The sequence below is a fragment of the Triticum aestivum genome, chromosome 3A (assembly GCF_018294505.1).
Source record: "Triticum aestivum cultivar Chinese Spring chromosome 3A, IWGSC CS RefSeq v2.1, whole genome shotgun sequence".
Taxonomy (NCBI): Eukaryota; Viridiplantae; Streptophyta; class Magnoliopsida; order Poales; family Poaceae; genus Triticum; species Triticum aestivum.
Genome location: NC_057800.1, coordinates 40011140 through 40024847, shown reverse-complemented (window position 1 = coordinate 40024847; position 13708 = coordinate 40011140).

Genomic DNA, 13708 nt, shown 5'->3' with positions numbered 1-13708 from the left:
CCTGCTACAGCTCGGGTTCCCGGAGTCCTGTTAGCCCAGTGCTACAGCCCGAATTCACACGCTACTGACCAACATGCTCGACGTGATTCATGTATGCCTGTCCCCATTGGTTAGTGCCACTTTGGGTTCACGACTAGCCATGTCGGCCTGGGTTCTCTGTCATATGGATGCTAGCGACACTATCATATACGTGAGCCAAAAGGCGCAAACGGTCCCGGGCCATGGTAAGGTGACACCTGTGGGAATACCGTGCGTGAGGCCGCAAAGTGATATGACGTGTTACCGGCTAGATCGATGTGACTTGGAATCGGGGTCCTGACATGAATTTTTTAATATGAACCATATACAGACTGAAATATTATTTCGATTTTTTTAAATAATACATAGTCAGCCATCTGGTGGCCGACTGGATCAAGTTGGCCAAGAGTAGGCCGATTAGTACCCTATCAGCTAGCAGGAGGCCGATTGGGCTCCGTCGGCTAACTGTTGGCTGACTGGAACTAATTGGCTTATAGTAGGCCGACTGAAACTAATTGGCTTTGTAACGCTCGTGATGTGGCTATAGCTCCCACGTGTCGAGGAACGACATAGAGGCATAACCGCAAAATGGTTTTGTCGCAAGAAGGGTCATCTTCACAAACATCCCATGTAATGAACAAGATAGGGATAAATAGAGTTGGCTTACACTCACCACGCCACACAATGCATAAATAATTCATACATCATCCAAATATACTCATAGACTGAGTACGGTCAAAACCAAAAGAAAAAGGAAGATAAACCCCAAATGCTAGATCCCCGATCGTCCCTACTGGGCTCCACTACTGATTATTAGGAAACGACACATAGTAATGACCAAGGTCCTCGTCAAACTCCCACTTGAGTTCGGTAGCATCACCTGCACTGGTATCATCGGCACCTGCAACTGTCTAGAAGTTTCCATGAGTCACAAGGATTTAGCAATCTCACACCTGCGAGGTCAAGACTATTTAAGCTTATGGGTAGGATAAGGTAATGAGGTGGAGCTGCAGCAACCGCTAAGCAAATATAGTGCCTAACATACGCAAATAAGAGTAAGATGAGAGGCTACACAACGGTCGTGAAACTATAAGTGATAAAGAAGTGATCCTGAAGCTACTTACGTTCGAACATAACCCAAACCGTGTTCACTTCTCGAATTCCATCGGAAAGATACCATCACGGCTAGCACTACACACGAGGTTGATTCATTTGAATGAAGTCAAGTGTCAAGTTCTCTACGACCGGATATTAACAAATTCCCATATGCCGCATAACCGCGGGCACGGCTCTCGAAAGTTTATACCCTGCAGGGGTGTCCCAACTTAGCCCATTACAAGCTCTCATGATCAACAAAGGATATTCTGTCTCCTGAAAAGACCCGGTCAGTCTCGGAATCCCGGTTACAAGACATTTCGACAATGGTAAAACAAGACCAACAAGACCGCCCGAATGTGCCGACTGAAGGAAATATGCCCTAGAGGCAATAATAAAGTTATAGTTTATTTCCTTATCTCTGATGGTACTTGTTGAGTTGGCATAGATCGAGATTAGGATTTGTCACTCCGATTGTCGGAGAGGTATCTCTGGGCCCTCTCGGTAATGCACATCACTATAAGCCTTGCAAGCAATGCAACTAATGAGTTAGTTGCGGGATAATGCATTACAGAACGAGTAAAGAGACTTGCCGGTAACAAGATTGAGTTAGGTATTGAGATACCGACGATCGAATCTCGGGCAAGTAACACACCAATGACAAAGGGAACAACGTATGTTGTTATGCGGTTTTATCGATAAAGATATTCGTAGAATATGTAGGAGCCAATATGAGCATCCAGGTTCCGCTATTGGTTATTGACTGGAGACGTGTCTCGGTCATGTCTACATAGTTCTCGAACCCGTAGGGTCCGCACGCTTAACGTTCGGTGACGATCGGTATTATGAGTTTATGTGATTTGATGTACCGAGGTAGTTCGGACTACCGGATGTGTTCACGAACATGATGAGGAGTCTCGAAATGGTCGGGACATAAGTATTGATATATTGAACGACTATATTCAGATACCGGCAGTGTTCTGGGTGATTTCGGAGAAAACCAGAGTGCCGGAGGGTTACCGGAACCCCCCCGGGTAATGGGCCACATGGGCCTTAGTGGAGAGAGAGAGAGGACCGGCCAGGGCAGGCTGCACGCCCCCTCCCCCTCTGGTCTGAATTGGACTAGGGAAGGGGGGCGGCGCCCCCCTTTCCTTCTCCCTCTCCTCCTTCCTTTCCCCCTCCTAGTAGGAGTAGGAAAGGGGAGTCCTACTCCTACTAGGAGGACTCCTCCTCCTGGCATGCCCTGCAAGGGCCGGCCGGCCTCCCCCCTTGCTCCTTTATATACGGGGGCAGGGGGCACCCTAGGACACACAAGTTGATTGTTCCAAGCCGTGTGCGGTGCCCCCCTCCACCATAATCCACCTCGATCATATCATAGCGGTGCTTAGGCGAAGCCCTGCATCGGTAGCAACATCATCACCGTCATCACGCCATCGTGCTGACGGAACTCTCCTATGAAGCTCTACTGGATCGGAGTTCGTGGGAGCCCCCCTCCACCATAATCCACCTCGATAATATCATAGCGGCGCTTAGGCAAAGCCCTGCGTCGGTAGCAACATCATCACCGTCATCACGCCATCATGCTGACGGAACTCTCATGTGAAGCTCTGCTGGATCGGAGTTCGTGGGACGTCATCGAGCTGAACGTGTGCTGATCGTGAAGACGTATGACTACATCGACCGCGTTCTCATAATGCTTCCACTTACGGTCTACGAGGGTACCTGGACGATACTCTCCTCTCTCGTTGCTATGCATCACCATGATCTTGCGTGTTCATCGGATTTTTTTTGAAATTACTACATTCCCCAACAGTGGCATCCGAGCCAGGTTTATGCGTAGATGTTATATGCACGAGTAGAACACAAGTGAGTTGTGTGCGATACAAGTCATACTGCTTACCAGCATGTCATACTTTGGTTCGGCGGTATTGTTGGATGAAGCGGCCCGGACCGACATTACGCGTACGCTTACGCGAGACTTGTTCTACCAACGTGCTTTGCACACAGGTGGCTGGCGGGTGTCAGTTTCTCCAAGTTTAGTTGAACTGAGTGTGACTACGCCCGGTCCTTGTTGAAGGTTAAAACAACACTAACTTGACGAAATATTGTTGTGGTTTTGATGCGTAGATAAGAACGGTTCTTGCTCAGCCCATAGCAGCCACGTAAAACTTGCAACAACAAAGTAGAGGACGTCTAACTTGTTTTTGCAGGGCATGTTGTGATGTGATATGGTCAATGTTGGGGAACGTAGCAATTTCAAAAAAATTCCTACGCACACGCAAGATCATGGTGATGTATAGCAACGAGAGGGGAGAGTGTAATGTACGTACCCTCGTAGACCGACAGCGGAAGCGTTATGACAACGCGGTTGATGTAGTCGTACGTCTTCACGGCCCGATCGATCAAGCACCAAAACTACGGCACCTCCGAGTTCTAGCACACGTTCAGCTCGATGATGATCCCCGTACTCTGATCCAGCAAAGTGTCGGGGAAGAGTTCCGTCAGCACGACGGCGTGGTGACGATCTTGATGTTCTACTGTCGCAGGGCTTCGCCTAAGCACCACTATAATATTATCGAGGACTATGGTGGAGGGGGGCACCGCACACGGCTAAGAGAACTATCTTGAAGATCAACTTGTGTGTCTAGAGGTGCCCCCTTCCCCGTATATAAAGGAGCAAGGGGGGAGGAGGCCGGCCCTAGGAGGGGCGCGCCAGGGGAGTAGGATTCCTACTCCTAGTTGGAGTTGGTTTCCTCCTTTCCTAGTCCAACTAGGAGAAGGGGGGAAAGGGGGGAAGAGGGGAAGGAAGGGAGAGAGGGGCCGCGCCCCAAACCCCTTGTCCACTTCAGACTGGGCTTGGGAGGGACGCGCGCCACCTCCTGGTCCTTCCCACTAAGGCCCATTAAGGCCCATTGCTTCTTCCTCGTATTCCCGTAACTCCCTGATACCTCTGAAAATACCCGAATCACTCGGAACCTTTCCGATGTCCGAATATAGTCGTACACTATATCGATCTTTACGTCTCGACCATTTCGAGACTCCTCGTCATGTCCTCGATCTCATCCGGGTTCCGAACTCCTTCGGTACATCAAAACTTATAAACTCATAATATAACTATCATCGAAACCTTAAGCGTGCAGACCCTACGGGTTCGAGAACAATGTAGACATGACCGAGACACGTCTCCGGTCAATAACCAATAGCGGAACCTGGATGCTCATGTTGGCTCCTACATATTCTACGAAGTTCTTTATCGGTCAGACCGCATAACAACATACGGTGTTCCCTTTGTCATCGGTATGTTACTTGCCCGAGATTCGATCGTCGGTATCTCAATACCTAGTTCAATCTCGTTACCGACAAGTCTCTTTACTCGTTCTGTAATACATCATCTCACAACTAACTCATTAATTGCAATGCTTGCAAGGCTTATGTGATGTGCATTACCGAGAGGGCCCAGAGATACCTCTCTGACAATCGGAGTGACAAATCCTAATCTCGAAATATGCCAAACCAACATGTACCTTTGGAGACACCTGTAGAGCTCCTTTATAATCACCCAGTTACGTTGTGACGTTTGGTAGCACACAGAGTGTTCCTCCAGCAAACGGGAGTTGCATAATCTCATAGTCATAGGAACATGTATAAATCATGAAGAAAGCAATAGCAACATACTAAACGATCGGGTGCTAAGCTAATGGAATGGGTCATGTCAATCACATCATTCTTCTAATGATGTGACCCCGTTAATCAAATAACAACTCTTTTGTTCATGGTTAGGAAACATAACCATCTTCGATTAACGAGCTAGTCAAGTAGAGGCATACTAGTGACACACTGTTTGTCTATGTATTCACACATGTATTATGTTTCCGGTTAATACAATTCTAGCATGAATAATAAATATTTATCATGATATAAGGAAATAAATAATAACTTTATTATTGCCTCTAGGGCATATTTCCTTCAGTCTCCCACTTGCACTAGAGTCAATAACCTAGTTCACATCGCCATGTGATTCAACACTAATAGTTCACATCACCATGTGATTAACACCCATAGTTCACATCGTCATGCGACCTATACCCAAAGGGTTTACTAGAGTCAGTAATCTAGTTCACATCGTTTATGTGATTAACACCCAAAGAGTACTAAGGTGTGATCATGTTTTGCTTGTGAGATAATTTTAGTCAACGGGTCTGTCACATACAGATCCGTAAGTATTTTGCGAATTCTATGTCTACAAAGCTCTGCACGGATCTACTCTAGCTAATTGCTCCCACTTTCAATATGTATCTAGATCAAGACTTAGAGTCATCCAGATCTGTGTCAAAACTTGCATCGACGTAACTTTTTACGACTAACCTTTTGTCACCTCCATAATTGAGAAATATTTCCTTATTCCACCAAGGATAATTTTGACCGCTGTCTAGTGATCTACTCTTAGATCACTATTGTACTCCCTTGCTTAACACAGTGTAGGGTATACAATAGATCTGGTACACATCATGGCATACTTTATAGAACGTATTGCTGAGGCATAGGGAATGACTTTCATTCTCTTTCTATCTTGTGCCGTGGTCGGGCTTTGAGTCTTACTCAATTTCACACCTTGTAACAAAGCCAAGAACTCTTTCTTTGATTGTTCCATTTTTGAACTACTTCAAAATATTGTCAAGGTATGTACTCATTGCAAAAACTTATCAAGTGTCTTGATCTATCTCTATAGATCTTGATGCTTAATATGTAAGCAGCTTCACCGAGGTCTTTCTTTGAAAACTTCTTTCAAAACATTCCTTTATGCTTTGCAGAATAATTCTACATTATTTCCGATCAACAATATGTCATTCACATATACTTATCAGAAATGCTGCAGTGCTCCCACTCACTTTCTTGTAAATACAAGCTTCACCACAAGTCTGTATAAAACTATATGCTTTGATCATATCATCAAAGTGCATATTCCAACTCCGAGATGCTTGCACCAGTCCATAGATGGATCGCTGGAGCTTGCACATTTTGTTAGCACCTTTAGGATTGACAAAACCTTCTGGTTGTATCATATACAACTCTTCATTAATAAATCCATTAAGGAATGCAATTTTGTTTATCCATTTACCGGATAAAATGCGGAAATTGCTAACATGATTCGGATAGACTTAAGCATAGATACGAGTGAGAAACTCTCATCGTAGTCAACACCTTGAACTTGTTGAAAACCTTTTTGTGACAATTCTAGCTTTGTAGATAGTAACACTACTATCAGCGTCCGTCTTCCTCTTGAAGATCCATTTAATCTCAATGGCTCGCCGATCATTGGACAAGTTAATCAAAGTCCATACTTTGTTCTCATACATGGATCTCATCTCAGATTTCATGGCTTCAAGCCATTTCACGGAATCTGGGCTCATCATCGCTTTCTCATAGTTCGTAGGTTTGTCATGGTCAGGTAACATGACCTCCAGAATAGGATTACCGTACCACTCTGGTGCGGACCTCACTCTGGTTTACCTACGAGGTTCGGTAGTAACTTGATCTGAAGTTAAATGATCATCATCATTAGCTTCCTCACTAATTGGTGTAGTAGTCACAGGAACAGATTTCTGTGATGAACTACTTTCCAATAAGGGAGCAGGTATAGTTACCTCATCAAGTTCTACTTTCCTCCCACTCACTTCTTTCGAGAGAAACTCCTTCTCTAGAAATGATCCATTCTTAGCAACGAATGTCTTGCCTTCGGATCTGTGATAGAAGGTGTACCCAACAGTCTCCTTTGGGTATCCTATGAAGACATATTTCTCCGACGTGGGTTTGAGCTTATCAGGATGAAACTTTTTCATATAAGCATCACAACCCCAAAGTTTAAGAAACGACAACTTTGGTTTCATGCCAAACCACAGTTCAGATTGTGTCGTCTCAACGGACTTAGATGGTGCCCCTTTTTAACGTGAATGTAGCTGTCTTTAATGTATAACCCCAGAAATGATAGTGGTAAATCGGTAAGAAACATCATAGATTGCACTATATCCAATAAAGTACGGTTATGACATTCGGACACACCATTATGCTGTGGTGTTCCAGGTGGCGTGAGTAGTGAAACTATTTCACATTGTTTTAAATGAAGACCAAACTTGTAACTCAAATACTCTTCTCCACGATCAGATCGTAGAAACTTTATTTTCTTGTTACGATGAGTTTCCACTTCACTCTGAAATTCTTTGAACTTTTCAAATGTTTCAGACTTATGTTTCATCAAGTAGATATACCCATATCTGCTCAAATCATCTGTGAAGGTCAGAAAGTAACGATACTTGCCATGAGCCTTAACACTCATCGGACCGCATACATAAGTATGTATTATTTCCAATAAGTCAGTTGCTCGCTCCATTGTTCCGGAGAACGGAGTCTTAGTCATCTTGCCCATGAGGCATGGTTCGCAAGCATCAAGTGATTCATAATCATGTGATTCCAAAAGTCCATCAGCATGGAGTTTCTTCATGCACTTTACACCAATCACTACTAGAAAAAGGGCTGCTAGTGGCGCACCTATTTTCGCTACTAATGGCGCACTACAGGTGCGCCACTAGCATCACGCCATTAGAATTTTTTTCTAATGGCGCACCTGTGGTGCGCCATTAGAATTTGGTATTCTAATGGTGCACTGCACCATTAGTATGGCCCACGGTGCGCCATTAGTAACAATTTTTTTCAATTTTTTTAATTTTTTTCAAATTTTTTCAATTTTTTTCGTTTTTTTCTTAATATCAGGTCATTATGTCTTAATCTCGGGTCAATATGCTTAATCTCAGGTCAAATCGCACTCCGTGGTCAAACTTCCTGAAAGGTCACCCATCCTCACACTACTCCAGGCCAAGCACCACTAGTAGAAAAATGGTCAAACGTGAAGCACATTAGTGCCGGTTTGTATTTGAGCCGGCACTAATGTATACATTAGTGCCGGTTCCAACGGCTAGCTGGGCCGCTTTCATTAGTACCGGTTCGTGGCGAACCTTTAGCACCGGTTCGTGCCACGAACCGGTACTAATGAGAGTGGTGGCAGGATGTTGTCAGACAGGTGCCCCTCCAGCCCCTTTAGTACCGGTTCTTGGCACGAACCGGTACTAAAGGTCGTCCTACATAAACCCTTCATCCACCCGAGCTCGCTCTGTTCTTCCCCTTTCCCCTCTCCGCTCTGTTCTTCCCCTCTTCCTCTCGAGCTCATCACATATTTTGCCCAAAATTTGTCAAGATTTGAAGGCCCCCATCCATTCAAATGATCACAAAGGTTAGCAACTTTGTCCTTTCATCTCTCATTGCTAGATTAGCTCTTGCAATGCTTTATATAGTGATTAATTTGTGAGTTTAGTAATTTGGGAGGATATATATATATATATATATATGTGCTAGTATTTGATTTATATGCAATTTGAGGTCAAAAATAACACTTAGTTTGCATATGTAGGTGTGGTTTACTTAGTGCCTTCTAAATCTCCATCGTAGCCACCGTCGATCACCCGCACCGTCCCGTCACCGGTACCACCTTGTGGTGAGCCTCTAGTTCATGAAATTTTATATAAAAATTGATGTTTGTGTGATTTGGATATATAGTTACTCGTATAATTATCTTACCCGTATGTTGTTTGTTATACATATAGTGCCATGGTTTGATATCCGTCCCCGTCGGCCCTAGTCCTTGTTATGATTCGGATGTGGTATGTATATTCTCTTTTAAAACTAGTTGCATTTCGTGTTTATGACAAATTATGCCCATCAAGTTGACATAGAAATTTTTTCTAGGAGGTATGTGAACCGGAAATTCCAACCGACCCTATTGCCGAGAGGTTAAATTTAGTTGAAAGAGAAAACGAGTACTTGAAAGAAAAATTGAAAATAATTGAGGGGGAGAAGATGGAATTGGAGTTGCATGTTGCCGATGTCGTCGATGATCACAAGATGAAGATGGAGAAAACGCGCTTGAAGATTAGAAAGATTAGAAAATATGCCATCGATAGTGAGGCTTGGTATCATTATGCTGTTGGATCCATTGTTACCTTAGTTGCGATCTTGATCGTATTTGTTGTTGCATTTAAATGCTTTAGCTAGAGAGTTATTTGTTTGTTGCATTTAAGTGTTGTATGAACTTTATGTATGAACTTGTATTAATTTGGTCTTTTCGGTGTTGTGTAATGAAGATGAGCCGGCAATGGATGTACGATGACTGATGCTCTCCCCAGTTCGTTGAGGGCGTGCATACTTTTCTGCTTGCGGCTAAGGCAAACAAGGGGGCGGATGGTTTTATGCCTTGTCCATGTGCTTGCTGTAAGAATGGTCACAATTACTCTACGTCAAGAACCATTCAGTCCACCTGTTTAAGTCTGGTTTCATGCCCCACTATAATGTTTGGACCAAGCACGGAGAAAGAGGGGTTATGATGGAAGACAATGAAGACGAAGAGGACGACGACAGCTATCCTGGCCATGATGGGTTCCCTGAATACGATGATACAACAATGGGGGAAGAAGCTGAGCCAATAATGCGGGAAGAAGCTGAGCCGGCAATGCAGGAAGAAGCTGAAGAAGAGGCATCAGATGAGCCCGTTGATGATCTAGGTCAGGCCATTGCCGATGCAAAGAGAAACTGCGCAAGTGATTTGGAGAAGAAGAAGTTGCAGCGCATGTTAGAGGATCACAAAAAAATGTTGTACCCGAATTGCGTAGGTGACAAGAAAAAGCTGGGCACCACACTGGAATTGCTGCAATGGAAGGCAGAGAATGGTGTATCTGACAAGGGATTTGGAAAGTTGATGTAATGATAAAGGATATGCTTCCAAAGGACAACGAATTGCCCGAGAGAACGTACGAAGCAAAGAAGGTTGTCTGCCCTCTAGGGTTAGAGGTGCAGAAGATACATGCATGCCCTAATGATTGCATCCTCTACCGCGGTGAGTACGAGGATTTGAACGCTTGCCTGGTATGTGGTGCATTGCGCTATAAGATTAGCCGCGATGACCCTGGTTATGTGGAGGGCCGGCGCTCCAGGAAGAAGATTCCTGCCAAGGTGATGTGGTATGCTCCTATAATACCACGGTTGAAACGTTTGTTCCAAAACAAAGAGCATGCCAAGGCGATGCGATGGCACAGAGAAGACCGTAAGAAAGACAGAAAGTTGAGAGTACCCGCTGACGGGTCGCAGTGGAGAAAAATCGAATGAAAGTACGGGAAGGAGTTTGCAGATGATGCAAGGAGCGTATGGTTTGGTCTAAGCGCAGATGGCATTAATCCTTTTGGGGAGCAGAGCAGCAACCATAGCACCTGGCCTATGACTCTATGTTTGTATAACCTTCCTCCTTGGTTGTGCATGAAGCGGAAGTTCATTATGATGCCAGTGCTCATCCAAGGCCCTAAGTAACCCGGCAACGACATTGATGTGTACCTAAGGCCATTAGTTGAAGAACTCTTACAACTGTGGAATGGAACAGGTGTACGTGTGTGGGATGAGCACATGGGGGAAGAATTTGACCTAAAGGCGTTGCTGTTCGTGACCATCAATGATTGGCCTGCTCTCAGTAACCCTTCAGGACAGACAAACAAGGGATACCGTGCATGCATGCACTGTTTGGACGATACCGACAGTATATATTTGGCTAATAAGAATGTGTACCTGGGACATCGTCGATTTCTTCCGAGCAGGCATCCCGTAAGAAAGAAAGGCAAGCATTTCAAAGGTGAGGCGGATCACCGGACGAAGCCTCTTCACCGTACTAGTGCTGATGTACATGATATGGTCAAGGATTTGAAGGTGGTCTTTGGAAAGGGTCCTGGTGGACAACCTGTTCCGAATGACGCTGACGGACGCGCACCCATGTGGAAGAAGAAATCTATATTTTGGGACCTGCCCTATTGGAAAGACCTCGAGGTCCGCTCCGCAATCGACGTGATGCACGTGACAAAGAATCTTTGTGTGACCCTGCTTGGCTTCTTGGGCGTGTATGGGAAGACAAAAGATACACCCGAGGCACGGGAGGACCAGCAACGTATGCACAGAAAAGACGGCATACATCAGGGTCATGCAAGCTATGCTCTTACCAAAGAAGAGAAGGAAATCTTCTTTGAATGCCTGCTCAGTATTAAGGCACCGTCTGGCTTCTCGTCGAATATAAAGGGAATAATAAACATGGCAGAGAAAAAGTTCCAGAACCTAAAGTCTCATGACTGCCACATGATTATGACGCAACTGCTTCCGGTTGCATTGAGGGGGCTTCTACCGGAAAAAGTTTGATTAGCCATTGTGAAGCTATGTGCATTTCTCAATGCAATCTCTCAGAAGGTAATCGATCCAGAAATCATACCAAGGTTACAGAATGATTTGGTGCAATGTCTTGTCAGTTTCGAGTTGGTGTTCCCACCATCCTTCTTCAACATCATGACGCACGTCCTAGTTCACCTATGCGAAGAGATTAACGTTTTGGGTCCTGTATTTCTACACAATATGTTCCCCTTTGAGAGGTTCATGGGAGTCTTAAAGAAATATGTTCATAACCATGCTAGGCCAGAAGGAAGCATCTCCAAGGGCCGTCAAAATGAGGAGGTCATTGAGTTTTGTATTGACTTTATTCCTGACCTTAAGCCGATTGGTGTTCCTGAATCACGGCATAAGGGCAGACTGGATGGAAAAGGCACGCTAGGAGGGGAACAAATAATATGTATGGACGGACATTCTCTCACTAAAGCACACTACACAGTTCTACAGAATTCCGCCTTGGTGGCTCTGTATATGGATGAAGACAAGAATTTGCTACGCTCTAAACACCCGGAGCGGTCTGATGACTGGATTACACATGAACAAACCAGGAGTTTCGCCAGCTGGTTGCAAGCACGTACCATGGATGACACCTCTATTGAAGATGACCTGTACTTGTTGTCCCAGTTACCATCTTCGAATATAATGACTTTCAAAGGGTACGAGATAAATGGTAATACATTTTACACGATCGCCCAAGATAAGAAGAGCACCAACCAAAACAGTGGTGTCCGCTTTGATGCAGAAACCAAGACGGGAAAGGAAACATATTATGGTTATATACAGGACATATGGGAACTTGACTATCGACGTGGTTTGAAGGTCCCTTTGTTTCGGTGCAAATGGGTCAATATGACACGAGGCAGGGTAACGGAAGACCCGCAGTACGGAATGACAACAGTGTATCTCAACAATCTTGCGTATGCAGAGGAACCATTCGTCCTAGCCAATGATGTGGCACAGGTTTTCTATGTGAAGGACATGTCTACCAAGCCAAGAAAAAGAAAAGATAAGGAAGCGAATGCATCGTACGATGAGCCAAAGCGGCACATAGTTCTTTCTGGGAAGAGAAACATCGTGGGAGTGGATGACAAGGCAGACAAGTCAGAAGATTATGAAAAGTTTGATGAAATTGCTCCATTCAAAGTGAATATTGACCCGAGCATCCTGTTAAATGATGAAGATTTTCCATGGCTGCGACGCAAAAGGACACACGCGAAGAAAAAGTTTCACACCCAAAGATCTGGGATGTGATCGGCTTAACTATCATCACTTTCTTCTGTGTTTCACACCCAGGAGGGAATCTCTGTAATAGTTAGGGTAGCTAGTTATGTGTTTTGGCATTTGAAATGCGAAGAAATTTTATGTGCAAGCAAATTCTTTCATGCATTTACTGAATTTTTCAGCTAAATGACCCTGAAATTGAAAAGCATTTCAAATGAACTCAGAAAAGGATGAAAGTTGGCACGGTATCATAATTTCACCCACATAGCATGTGCAAAAAAGTAGAGAGGGTTACCGCAAAAACTGGATGCACTTCGTGTACAAAATGGACAATCTGTTTCGGAGTATCAGGGTTTCGGACGGAAACTCATCCGTTACAAAGGCATTTCATTTTTTAAATAACCTAAGCATTACCAAATTGAATATAATGATAAAACACACTAATATTAAACATAAGAAAAGAGAATCACTGAAAAATCTATTTTCAAAGTTAAGTTATTCACAAAAATATATAAAGCAAAAAAATAAGAAAAAAAAGCCCACCTACTGGGCCACAGCGGCCTGCATACGACTAGAAACCCAAATTCTAGTTGGGCCAGGATGCAGGACCGCTAGCCCAGTAGGCGCAACAGGGCATCGCAGAAGAGGTAGGCCCAGAAGGTCTGCTTAAGAGAGGAGCTCGAGACAGCAGCGACGGCGGGGCTTATAAGCAGGTGCGAGTGCTCCTCGGCTAGCGAGGTGGGACTAAACTTTTGTGCCCCTCGCCTGGCAGCGCACACCCTTTAGTACCGGGTCGTGGCACCAACCGGTACTAAAAGGGGGGCCTTTAGTACCGGTTGGAGCCACGAACCGGTACTAAAGGGGGTCGCTTCCCGCCGCTTGGGCTAGCCAAAACAGACCTTTAGTACCGGTTGGTGTCTCCAACCCGTACTAAAGGTGGGTTCTATATAAGAAAACACTTCAAAATTTCGTCAGTTTCTCATCTCTCCCTCTGCTTCTTCTCCTCTACACCGTCGCCCGCCGCCCCCGCCGTCTCCATATCCCTCGTCGCCGCCCCGGCCCGTCGCCGCCC